Source organism: Taudactylus pleione, unplaced genomic scaffold (assembly GCF_031769625.1).
Source record: "Taudactylus pleione unplaced genomic scaffold, aTauple2 ptg000235l, whole genome shotgun sequence".
NCBI classification, from domain to species: Eukaryota; Metazoa; Chordata; class Amphibia; order Anura; family Myobatrachidae; genus Taudactylus; species Taudactylus pleione.
The window spans coordinates 580,221-592,226 of NW_028284637.1; positions in this window are offsets into that span (position 1 = coordinate 580,221).

Genomic DNA, 12,006 nt, shown 5'->3' on the forward strand with positions numbered 1-12,006 from the left:
TGTGGGCTGTAGCCGCACCTGCATCCTTAAAGCAGCAGCGACGTGCGTCTGTCTGTTAAAGGGTGGTGACACCCTCAAAGTGTGCTACACAAACAATTAAAATATTGTTCTTTTTTTTTCTGTCTTTGTGAATTGTGTGGGCTGTAGCCGCACTTGCATCCTCAAAGCAGCAGCGACAAGCGTGCGTCTGTCTGTTAAAGGGTGTTGTAACTCTCAAAGTGCTCCAAAAAATCAAAAAAATTTTTTTAATGTGTTTGTGACTTGTGTGCGATGTAGCCTCACTTGCATCCTCAAAGCAGCAGCGACAAGCGTGCGTCTGTCTGTTAAAGGGTGGTGACACCCTCAAAGTGTGCTACACAAACAATAAAAATATTCTTCTTTTTTCTGTCTTTGTGAATTGTGTGGGCTGTAGCCGCACCTGCATCCTTAAAGCAGCAGCGACAAGCGTGCGTCTGTCTGTTAAAGGGTGGTGACACCCTCAAAGTGTGCTACACAAACAATTAAAATATTGTTCTTTTTTCTGTCTTTGTGAATTGTGTGGGCTGTAGCCGCACCTGCATCCTTAAAGCAGCTGCGACAAGCGTGCGTCTGTCTGTTAAAGGGTGGTGACACCCTCAAAGTGTGCTACACAAACAATTAAAATATTGTTCTTTTTTTTTTGGTCTTTGTGAAATGTGTGGGCTGTAGCCGCACCTGCATCCTTAAAGCAGCAGCGACAAGCGTGCGTCTGTCTGTTAAAGGGTGGTGACACCCTCAAAGTGTGCTACACAAACAATAAAAATATTCTTCTTCTTTTATCTGTCTATGTGAATTGTGTGGGCTGTAGCCGCACCTGCATCCTTAAAGCAGCAGCGACAAGCGTGCGTCTGTCTGTTAAAGGGTGGTGACACCCTCAAAGTGTTCTACACAAACAATTAAAATATTGTTCTTTTTTTTCGATCTTTGTGAAATGTGTGGGCTGTAGCCGCACCTGCATCCTTAAAGCAGCAGCGACAAGCGTGCGTCTGTCTGTTAAAGGGTGGTGTAACTCTCAAAGTGCTCCAAAAAATAAAAAACTATTTTTTTTATGTGTTTGTGACTTGTGTGCGATGTAGCCGCACTTGCATCCTCAAAGCAGCAGCGACAAGCGTGCGTCTGTCTGTTAAAGGGTGGTGACACCCTCAAAGTGTGCTACACAAACAATAAAAATATTCTTCTTTTTTCTGTCTTTGTGAATTGTGTGGGCTGTAGCCGCACCTGCATCCTTAAAGCAGCAGCGACAAGCGTGCGTCTGTCTGTTAAAGGGTGGTGACACCCTCAAAGTGTGCTACACAAACAATTAAAATATTGTTCTTTTTTTTTCGGTCTTTGTGAAATGTGTGGGCTGTAGCCGCACCTGCATCCTTAAAGCAGCAGCGACAAGCGTGCGTCTGTCTGTTAAAGGGTGGTGACACCCTCAAAGTGTGCTACACAAAGAATAAAAATATTCTTCTTCTTTTTTCTGTCTTTGTGAATTGTGTGGGCTGTAGCCGCACTTGCATCCTCAAAGCAGCAGCGACAAGCGTGCGTCTGTCTGTTAGAGGGTGGTGTAACCCTCAAAGTGTGCTCCACAAACAATAAAAATATTCTTTTTTTTTTTCTGTCTTTGTGAATTGTGTGGGCTGTAGCCGCACTTGAATCCTCAAAGCAGCAGCGACAAGCGTGCGTCTGTCTGTTAAAGGATTACATCGGTGACAGCATCCAAGTAGGCATGTCAGACAGTCCGTACCTGTACTGGCAGGAAAAAGAAGCAATTTGGAGGTCCCTGTACAAACTGGCTCTATTTTACCTGAGTTGCCCCCCCTCCAGTGTGTACTCCGAAAGAGTGTTTAGTGCAGCCGGGAACCTTGTTAGCGAAAGGCGTAGGAGGTTGCTTCCACAAAATGTGGAGAAGATGATGTTCATAAAATGAATGATCAACTCTTCCAGGGAGACCAGCCTCCAGAACGTACAGAGGGACCTGTGGTTCCAGCAGGGACGAATTAATACTCTGTGAGGATGAGGATGTACATAACACTGAAGAGGGTGAGGAATCTGTGGATGAGGAGGATGAGGACGACTTCTTGCCTCCGTAGAGCCAGTTTGTGCAGGGACAGATTAATTGCCAGCTTGTTTTGTGGGGGCCCAAACGAACCAATCATTTCAGCCACAGTTGTGTGGCAGACCCTGGCGCTGAAATGATTGGTTTGTTAAAGTGTGCATGTCCTGTTTATACAACATAAGGGTGGGTGGGAGGGCCCAAGGACAATTCCATCTTGCACCTCTTTTTTTTCTTTGCATTATGTACAGTTTGGGGCCTAGTTTTTCAATGCCATCCTGTCTGCCACTGCAGTTTCACGCCTAGATGGGTCACGTGTTTGTGCCGCCCACTCGTGTCGCTTAGCATAGTCATCCAGCTACCTCGGTGCAACCTTTTGGACATAAAAACACTATTGTGAGGTGTGAGGTATTCAGAATAGACTGGAAATGAGTGGAAATTAAGGTTATTGAGGTTAATAATAGCATAGGAGCAGAAAAACCTACAAATTCTGTGATTTTAGCTGTTTTTATGCTTTTTTTCAAAAAAATACAGATCCAAAACACAAAACCCAGAACCCAAAACACGGAAGGGTGGTTTTGGCAAAACCAATCCAGATCCAAAACACGAAGAAAGATCCAGATCCAAAACCAAAACACAAAACACGAAAAGTGGCCGGTGCACACCCCTAATTTATATATATATATATTAGAAATGTACGGGTTCAGTTCTACTCGGTTCTTTTCGCCACATTAGCGCAAGTTCGGATTAGTTCGGATTTATCTTATTGGCTAGTCGGCTCTCATGTGTTTTGGTTAAATCCGAACTAGAAAAAGAACAGAGTAAAACTGAACCCGCACATCATACATATATATATTATATATATATATATATATATATATATATACACATATACAAAAGTATATAATATACAGTAAGTATATAATATAAAATTCATTGGTCTGTTTGTTTGTCTGTCCGTCTGGTTATGCATTCGGACACAGAAAAAAAACTTTCCATTGGCCTCTGCCAATGTGCAGCAAGTGATTTCTTTGTGAGGAACTCTTTTATAATAAATTAATTGATATAACTGATATCAGGAAATATACATAATTACAATATAACTTTTAATCGGTTCCCTCTTTTAAGAGATTGGGGATTATTTTGACTCTGAGTGTGAAAATATGACTGTCAGCCATCAATAAACACCCATAAATACCATATAGTTGATATCAGAAAATGAACATAATTAGAACAGAACTTTTAATCGGATCCTTCTTTAATAAAAAATGTGAATTATTATGACTCTGATTATGAAAATATGATAATCACCCATCAATAAGCATACATAAATATCATATCCATCAATAAGCACACATAAATATATTAGACATTCTGTAATTGTGTATGAAATAATTACCTTGTGGTGATCGGATTTATTCATTAACAATATATCCCCTAATGGGTAAAATACGCAGGTTTAGCAGTTATTACATTCACTCCCTTTCATCATTAATTCATTTATGTAGTAGCACTATATACAACCAACATACACATAATTAGAATTTAAACACTATAATGCTTCTAAAAACGGTTTTGATAAATGTTGCAGATATAGTATATACATACAGGACAGATATATTCTCGATATAGTTTTGTTATATGAGAGATAGTTTGTTTTATCTCTGTCTTTCTCTCAACCATAAATGCCAGCAATTCAGTAACATGTATTAGAAACAAATAATAGACAATAAATAATAAAAAAAATTACACATCTAGTCATGTATTCAATGTTGCAGCCCCTATCTCCTGTGATTATAATTTATACTTCATGGAAAAACAATTGGGGGAAAATACATGAACACTGCTATTCATAAATTAGCTGGCAGCAAGAACCAAAGAGGTTCAAAAAGGACAGATAAATGGTTCGGTACGGTGTGAAGATCCAATTCCTTCTGCTTTCCCAGGTCTTCAAATTGAGCGGACCTGGGATGAGAGAGGAAAACAGGGCAGCACCATTGGAAACAAAAGGGAGTCGTGGGGGACAGTGCGCTCGTGTATGGTGTTAGGCGGGCCCTGTTACTTAAAGTATTGCAGAAGCCGGATGCGACATCGGGGTAAGTCGCGACCCACCTGAAAGAGAAATACCTGACTTGAAGAGAATCCGTCTCAGAGGAGCCTGCCGCAAACACTTTCCCCTGCCTGACAGGTGAACAAGCCCGACTGTGGTGAAACATGCGTACTGTCTCTCTGACACTTCCCCGCTGCAGGGTACTTGATATTCGATTCCAGGGAGCACCTACAGCTATATACAAAATTTGGAAACTAATTATTAGAATGTACTAAATTGCTGGTCTATAACTTGAATTACATTTTTGTCCTGTGCAGGATATTATTTGAGTTTCTTGTTATGCCTTCGGACACCCCTGCCCCAATTGGGATGAAACCAAAGCGAGGTGGTCCAGGTGGATCCTGACTATGTTTTAGGGGGAATTGGGTCCCAGTCGGCCCTTGTCACCTTGTCAAAATCACTTTTTTTTTTTTTACTTTTTATTAATATTAAATACTATGTGCTGTATATCGACAGGGTATATTACTGGCAATAGAGGAGATTGTGATGAACCCATAGCTCCTCTTTACAGTGAATAGTTTCAGGCTAGTAAATCTAATTTAACAAGTGAAATTGAATTGCTTTGACAAAATGAAAATGTCTACAGTACATGCTTTTAATTGTAACAAGTATTCTATTATTATGCAGGTAAGTACAGCTATATTCCAAATTTAATTTATAAAAGTTAGAGCGAGAAAGAATCCATTCATTTCAAATTTAAGTCTTGTCATTATGTAAATTAAATGATCGCTTTTAAAAATGCTATTTGGATTAGTTTTTGCTAGTAATTTATAATTTGAAAAAAAAAGTAAAGCTAATTAACTCGCTGCACTGTTGTAAATACAAGAGCCATGCAGACAGTTGATAAACACCTGGTCCAGCCAAATAACTATATAACACACATCTATCAGGAAAAGTGCTGTCTTTGGGGCATATGAATTAAACTCTGTTTGTTAATGTAAGGTTGAGAGAGGACAGGAATTAAGTTTCAGTGATTAGCAGGGAGCTCTTTTTGGAGAGACTGGCTAAGGAATTCATAGAGGGGTTATGACCAGGCTAAAATATCATGCTGCAAACCCCAAGGTCACCACCAGTTGCAGCATCAATGGAATTCTGGTGGGTAATGATAAAGCACCTATTACCTCTAGCTTTGCCCACATCGTCTTCCAGAAAACAATATACAGAAGTCCAAACGCTGCTGAGTGCCCATAATTATTAATTATTGCAAGCATGACGGTGTAACAGCCTCCTTAATGCATGTGAGATACAGTGATGTCCCTGTGTGTCTGTGCAATCTTCAGTGCCTCAAGAAAGCCAAAAAGCTCATGCCCCAGTTCCCCTGAGCCCTGCTGTCTGGTTTGGTACAGGAGGAGACCAAAACCAAGGAGCTAAAGGTGAGTAATGTTTTTGTGAAGCATGTACCCCTTTGATTAAGAGAAAACTTGACTACTAGGGTAATTGCTTCAGTATATATCTCCAAATGCTTGAATGTATGCAGCTGAGTTTGGAGAGGGAGGCTCATGTACCCAGCGGGAGAGGTACCAATGAAGCTATAGACAGTTGGGGCATATGTAACAGTTTTGTGAAACCCAAAGTTTCTAAAGAGACACTTCTTTCCACAGTAGTTGTTCATTGTATGCCCCATAATAGTGCCCTAGCTCACATTATGCCACATAGTATTCCCTAGTTTAAATTATGCCACATTGTAGTAAACTCATATCACATTGTTCTACAATGTAATGCCCAAGCTCATATTATGCCACATTGTAGTACCCCAGGTCACATTGTCACATTGTTGCACTTCCAGTCCACATTATGTCATATTGCAATGCCCCCAGCCCACGTTATGTCACATTGTACTGCTCCAGTTCACATTATGCCACACGGTGCCCACAGTTCACATTAACCCACATTGGTCCCCCATTTCACTTTGGGTACTCTTGCTTGCTGCACTGGTAGCTGATACACTAGCCTGGCAGATTACATTGCCCCTTTATACTAGTCTTTCACTGCACTACTTTTTTATGCCATGATAACCCTGCAGGGATATGTTTCCCCCGATAATATAGTACTTGGCACTGTCACTCTCTATTATTTCCAACACCCTCCTTTAGAACTGAATATCTTACTTCCTAGCACTTTCTGGCTGTCTCTCCTGGTAGTTCTATGCATGTTCTTACCAGTATAAAGAATTGTCATTCTCTCTGTGCAGTCTGGAACTAAGGGCTCAATTCAGAGCCGCTCGCTAGATACGTACGCTCGCACCCAGCGTATGCAAATTTGGCTAAATGACGGCATGGCAGGCGAACGCACGGCAAGGCATAAGCACGCCCACTATGTCCTGGCATGCGATCACTTTGTGTATGTAGACGCCCACCAGCCTGTCTTAAGACGCTCACTTTTGCACTTCATCTCCAGGAAGTGTATGCAACCATTGGTACATCGGGTACCCTCGGAAGTGAATGCAGCGCTTGAGGTTGACTATACCCTACCGCAAGCACTTCAGTGTGAAATAAAACCAGGTGACGTGTACTATGGTGCTGCCTGTTAATTATGCACGCCTTTGACACTTCGTTGAGACACTCAGGCACGCCTGCGTTTGCACCTCCACCCCCCCGTTTCTAGTGGCCTGCTCATTTTACCATCAACAAATGGCTTCTCCTGTCACTCACTCTGCTGGGCTGTCTATGCGCATCGGGTGACCGCTTCTCGATCTCTCGCACTGGCTCGCGCACGCACACTGCGATGCATACGCATGCGCAGAATGCGAAAATCGGTCAGCTACGAGCAAACACTTCTTAGCGACCGGGCCTGAATCATGTCCTAAGTGCTCAGAGGTAAGCAGCTGCCGGGCAGTGAGAAAATTTTATTCACCTCAGTGCTACATGGACTATGCACAGCTTATGTGGCTCACTTTCATTATTATCCTCTTCCAGGCCACCAGGATTTTCATCACTTAGGTACTGTACTTTTCCAGGAAATGCTTTTATGGGCTGAGGAAAGTGATTTCTGGGCAACCACAAACCCCCGTAAAGGTGAATCTGGTTGGGGAGTGCAAATCGAGCACTGAATTGAAACTGTGTCCCACCCGGGGTCAGCGGGTAGTGGTTGACTTGCTGAATTAGTATGTGTGAGTCATCTCACGCTCTCTCAGCAGCATGAGCTGGGTGCAGGGTAGGCAGGACCGGAGGCGACCCAGGCCCACAGCAATGGCAAACCCTGGCACCCACTGTAGTTATGCCCCTGAATGCAGGATTACATAATAATAAAAAATAGACCGAAATAGTAGCACATTTAACGTGTTTCAATAAGGACCACAGTTTTATCAGAAATTAAAAATGTTTAAAGACTTTAAATAACCAATTCATTTTTATTATTATTACTAGATTAATTTGTGTCCCTGTAGCCTATTAGATTTTTTTTCATCTACAGTATATATAATAACTTTCCTCTATTTATATATAATTAAATTGTCCCTGTAGTATGTTAGATATTTTAAGTGTTATCTATATAATTCACTTTATAGGGCAGAGCTGTGTTGCTTTATTCCTTTGAGTGTTTTGCATATTCTGGTGGCCCCTGTTTGACGAGTTGCGCACTGGGACCTGAGACAAGACAAATGGAGAAGACACCAGTCTTATCACTGTAGTACATCTAGATACTAAAGATATAATGTCGCAGGCACCAGGTGGATTCACAAATCCAAACAACTGCGTACAGCATCGGTCACAGATCTGTCAATGATCAGAGTTCTGAGTAACCCCATGGTTATTCAGGATGGATGCCAGAACAATGGAAACATTATTACTGCATACGGGATTGCAGTTGCTGTTCCGAAAACGGTTGCAACACATATGTGTTTGAGTTGCAACCCCCTTCTTGTTGCCGCCCACCAACGGTTCCTGCCTGTAAAAAAACTTTGTTAAATAATTCGCACTGCAAGCAACAATGGAAATAAAACTTTATGCATGCGCGGTGTGACTGAGAAGCACACGCAGATCACTATAACCGCTCAACTGCGCAAACAGTGGCATTGTGTCCATCTCTGAATCAAGCCCTACTGTATGTCTGCATAATGGCTTACATTAAGGCAGGATTTGTAACTAAAACTCTCAGGTTGAATGCTGACACAATTGCAGCGGCAAATGTCACAGCTGGAGTGCAGCTGCGAAAATACGCTAATGTCTTCAAAGCATAGCCGAGCATAGGGACGCAGCTTGTAAGTCAAGTCTGACCAGCCTCAAACACTGCAGCTCTCCTGACACGCAGTGAGCTCTCATGTTGTGAAGGAGATTGCAAAGGCTAATTTATGCACGCCCATGAAACGTCATTTGATTGGTCAAGATGCGCCTGTTTGCCTAACCACCCTCCATTATTACCTCCCTCAAATGCTGACTACCTGTCACTCACTTTGCGAATGAATCCTTTGTGTGAGCACAATGGCAAAACAATCGCTGAGCATGTGCAGAGCGGCTTATATGCACGTGCAATGGCAAACTATAGCCTGATCTGTGTAAATATCAGCATTGTGTAACTCTCTGAATAAGGAACTTGCAGAAAAAAAATTCACAGCCGAATAGCAGAAACTGCAAGTCATAGACAGGCGCTTCTCCGCAGACGCTGATCTGTGTGATAAGAACAAATAATAATAACAAAGGTGCAGCATGCCCCATTCAGTTTTGACGCTCAAGTTGTACCATTGTGTGAAGGGAAAATAAAGGGAGGTAAGAACGATTAGTGGCACTTTTTCAATTAAAACATAGAGAGGATACATGAGAGGGAAAAAAAAAACATTAAAAGAAAAAACAAAGTAGTTCATTCAGTCTTGACATGAGTCAATGGAAACTCTATAGGAAGCTTAAGAGCCTTATTGATTGGAAAAGACAATATAACAACTACAGTATGTTCTTTCTGTGTTTGGATTTTTCTTTGTAAATGTGGTATTACTGTATCTATTCCTCACACAGACAGGTAGAGGAAAAAACGGAGGGAAAAATATAGTGTAGTAAGTCCCAAAATGGTGCCTGCATACAAGTAGATGCAAAGGGGAGTAAATGCACCCTCTCAATAGGATCAAATAGGATGAACATGTGGAGCCTGCCTGGGATCTCCATGATGCCACACTAAAATGTTTATGGCCAGCTCCAAATGTTTTCCATACCAGCAGCATATTAGACAACAGTAAATGCACACATATTCAGTGCAGGGTCGCAACTGGGGGGGAGCGCAGGCACTGGATTTGAATGGGGCGCCAACAGGGCTGGACTGGCTATCTGGTAGTCTTGCAAATGTCAGAAGGACCGATGGCCAGATGGGCCGGCCAACCACAGAGCGGGGCCTGGGTGACTGCAGGTGTGGATTTGGTGCCACACTGGCAGGCAACCGCTGCCCTTGAAAGAGATAGCGCCGCCATAAATCGAATTTGGCCTCTGGCACTGGTCACGAGCCAATCTGAGCTCACAGACCGGCAGCCAATCAGTAGTGGATGCCGGTCCGCAAGCTACGATTGACTCTCACCCGGCGCCAGAGTAGAGTGACGGCGGCTGCCTGCCGGTGCCGCACCAAATCCACACCTACTGATGCAGGTGAGAGGCTTCTGGAGGAGAGATACAGGATGGGAGTGAGGTGAGAGGATATCGTAGGATGGATGAGCGTGGCTACATCTGTATATAAACTTACTGTCAGCACCGTCCGCAGAATTATTGTTGACATTACCATATATTTTAGGAGCGACTGACCTATATATAATAGCAGGGTTTAATATACAGGATACTTAAGTGTCCCATGTTTAATTGTTGATATCTGGATTAGAACAGATTTTCACCCTAGGTATATTACCTTTGAATCCTATTCTCTGAATAATTACCACTAATTGATATCACCATAACATACATGATTTTGTTGTTAAGATCTGTGCTGTTGGGAGAGATCCAAATGTCCTGGGCACCTGCAAAATCAGAAACCTATTTAGCAGTGGCATCTCTACCTGCAGTGTCATCCGGTTTGGGGAAGGATGCTGGGCGCGCCGCTGAAAAGGGGTGTGGCCTCTGGGCAGGGGGCATTAGTATGTGGGAAGGGGCGTGGTCTCATGGCCCGAACCTCCATGGTCCCGTGCTTATTACTGGGGGGGGGGTTACCACCTGGGTGCAGCCCTCACCACCCACAACCCCCCTCGTGACACCACTGCTTTTTAGTAGATATGTGCGGGTTCGGTTCCCAGAGAACCGACAACAACCAAATTTAGGGGTTCCGAGTCCAAGTTCGGAATCACTTTGGGGTACCTAGTCGAACTATGGACCTGATTCAGACCCGGGCACTAAGAAGCTCATAGCTGGAAGATTTTCACATTCTGCACATGCATTGCAGTGCGCAAACCAGTGCGAAAGATCGGGAAGCATTTGCTCACTGCGCATAGACAGCCCAGCAGAGTGAGTGACAGGAGAAGCCATTTCTGCATGGCGACAGGGGCTGACCATTATAAACGGGGGACTGGAGGTGCAAACACAGGCGTGCCTGAGTGTCCTAAAACCGTTTCGAGGCTTGCATAACTAGGCAGTGTCATAGTACACATCACCTGGTTGTATTTCACACTGAAGTGATCGCAGTGCTTGCAGTAGGGTATAGTCAACCTCAAGCGCTGCGAACACATCCGATGATCCTCAATGTACCGATGGTTGCATACACTTCCTGGAGATGACATGCGCAAGTGGTAATCTTAAAACAGGCTGGTGGGCATCTGCATACACAAAGTGATTGCACGCCAAGACTAAGTGGGCGTGCTTATGCCTTGCCGTGCGATCGCCTGCCTTGCTGGGTGGGCGCTAAATTTGCATATGCAGGGTGCGAGCGGGTCTGAATGAACTCCCGAGTCCCAATTCAGATCTTCACGCAGTTTGGAACTTTTATAACTGAACTCGGGATTTGAATTGCATGTAAGCAGGTCAAATTTACATAATTTTAGCTGTTTTTTTAATTTAAACTAAAGATCCAAAACCAAAACACGTGAGGGTGGTTTTGCAAAACCAAAACACGTTGATGAATACAGATCCAAACCAAAACACAGGGATAGGCACACATCTCTACCTTTTGGTTTATACTCCTATCATATTTGTGATGATAAAATATGTTTTGTACAGCGATGCATAATATGTCTGAGTTTACAACATAAAAAAAATGATCCACCATTTTATGGCACCTAGCAGTGGTGAGGAACATTCCCATCTACACATCTCTGCCCATTATCCTGTCCATGCTACAAAATGGACACTTTGTTGAAAGCTCTAAGCTGTCTCTGCACTGTACAACTTGCTCATAAATGACCTCCACGGTCACAGCTGCTCCTATCGGTCATTCATGCGAGATAAATTGAACAAACTTTTTTCTGCTTCTAGAATATTTGTGACTTTAGATTTCAAACTATGGCTTTATAGCATGCTATGTTTTTAAGTTGCCTCTATCAAACTGTCACAGAGCATTCTTCACTTTCAGGGATGTATATCTTCATGGCTTTAAAATGGATTGTCACCAAAAAAGATATAATAAGATGACACTTCCCTGACTATAAGGGGCTGTTGAACAAATGTCTGCACAGCCGTAGCCTCATATGACAATTTTCACGGTCTCTTAAAGATTTGCTCCTTGTTTACTTTCTCCAATCTTACTATCTTTTCAGGAAAGCGAGTGACATAGACAAGAGGAAGCAGTCTTTTCATGACATATTGTCTCCGCTTTTCCGGCTCACTGAGAAATCACTATAGATTTTTTCTACTCCATAAATTCTCGTTTTGCCTGAGGATTGCCAGATATTGCAGCTGAAAAATACAATATCTTTTTATCTCAGTTTATTGTCCTATAAATGCTG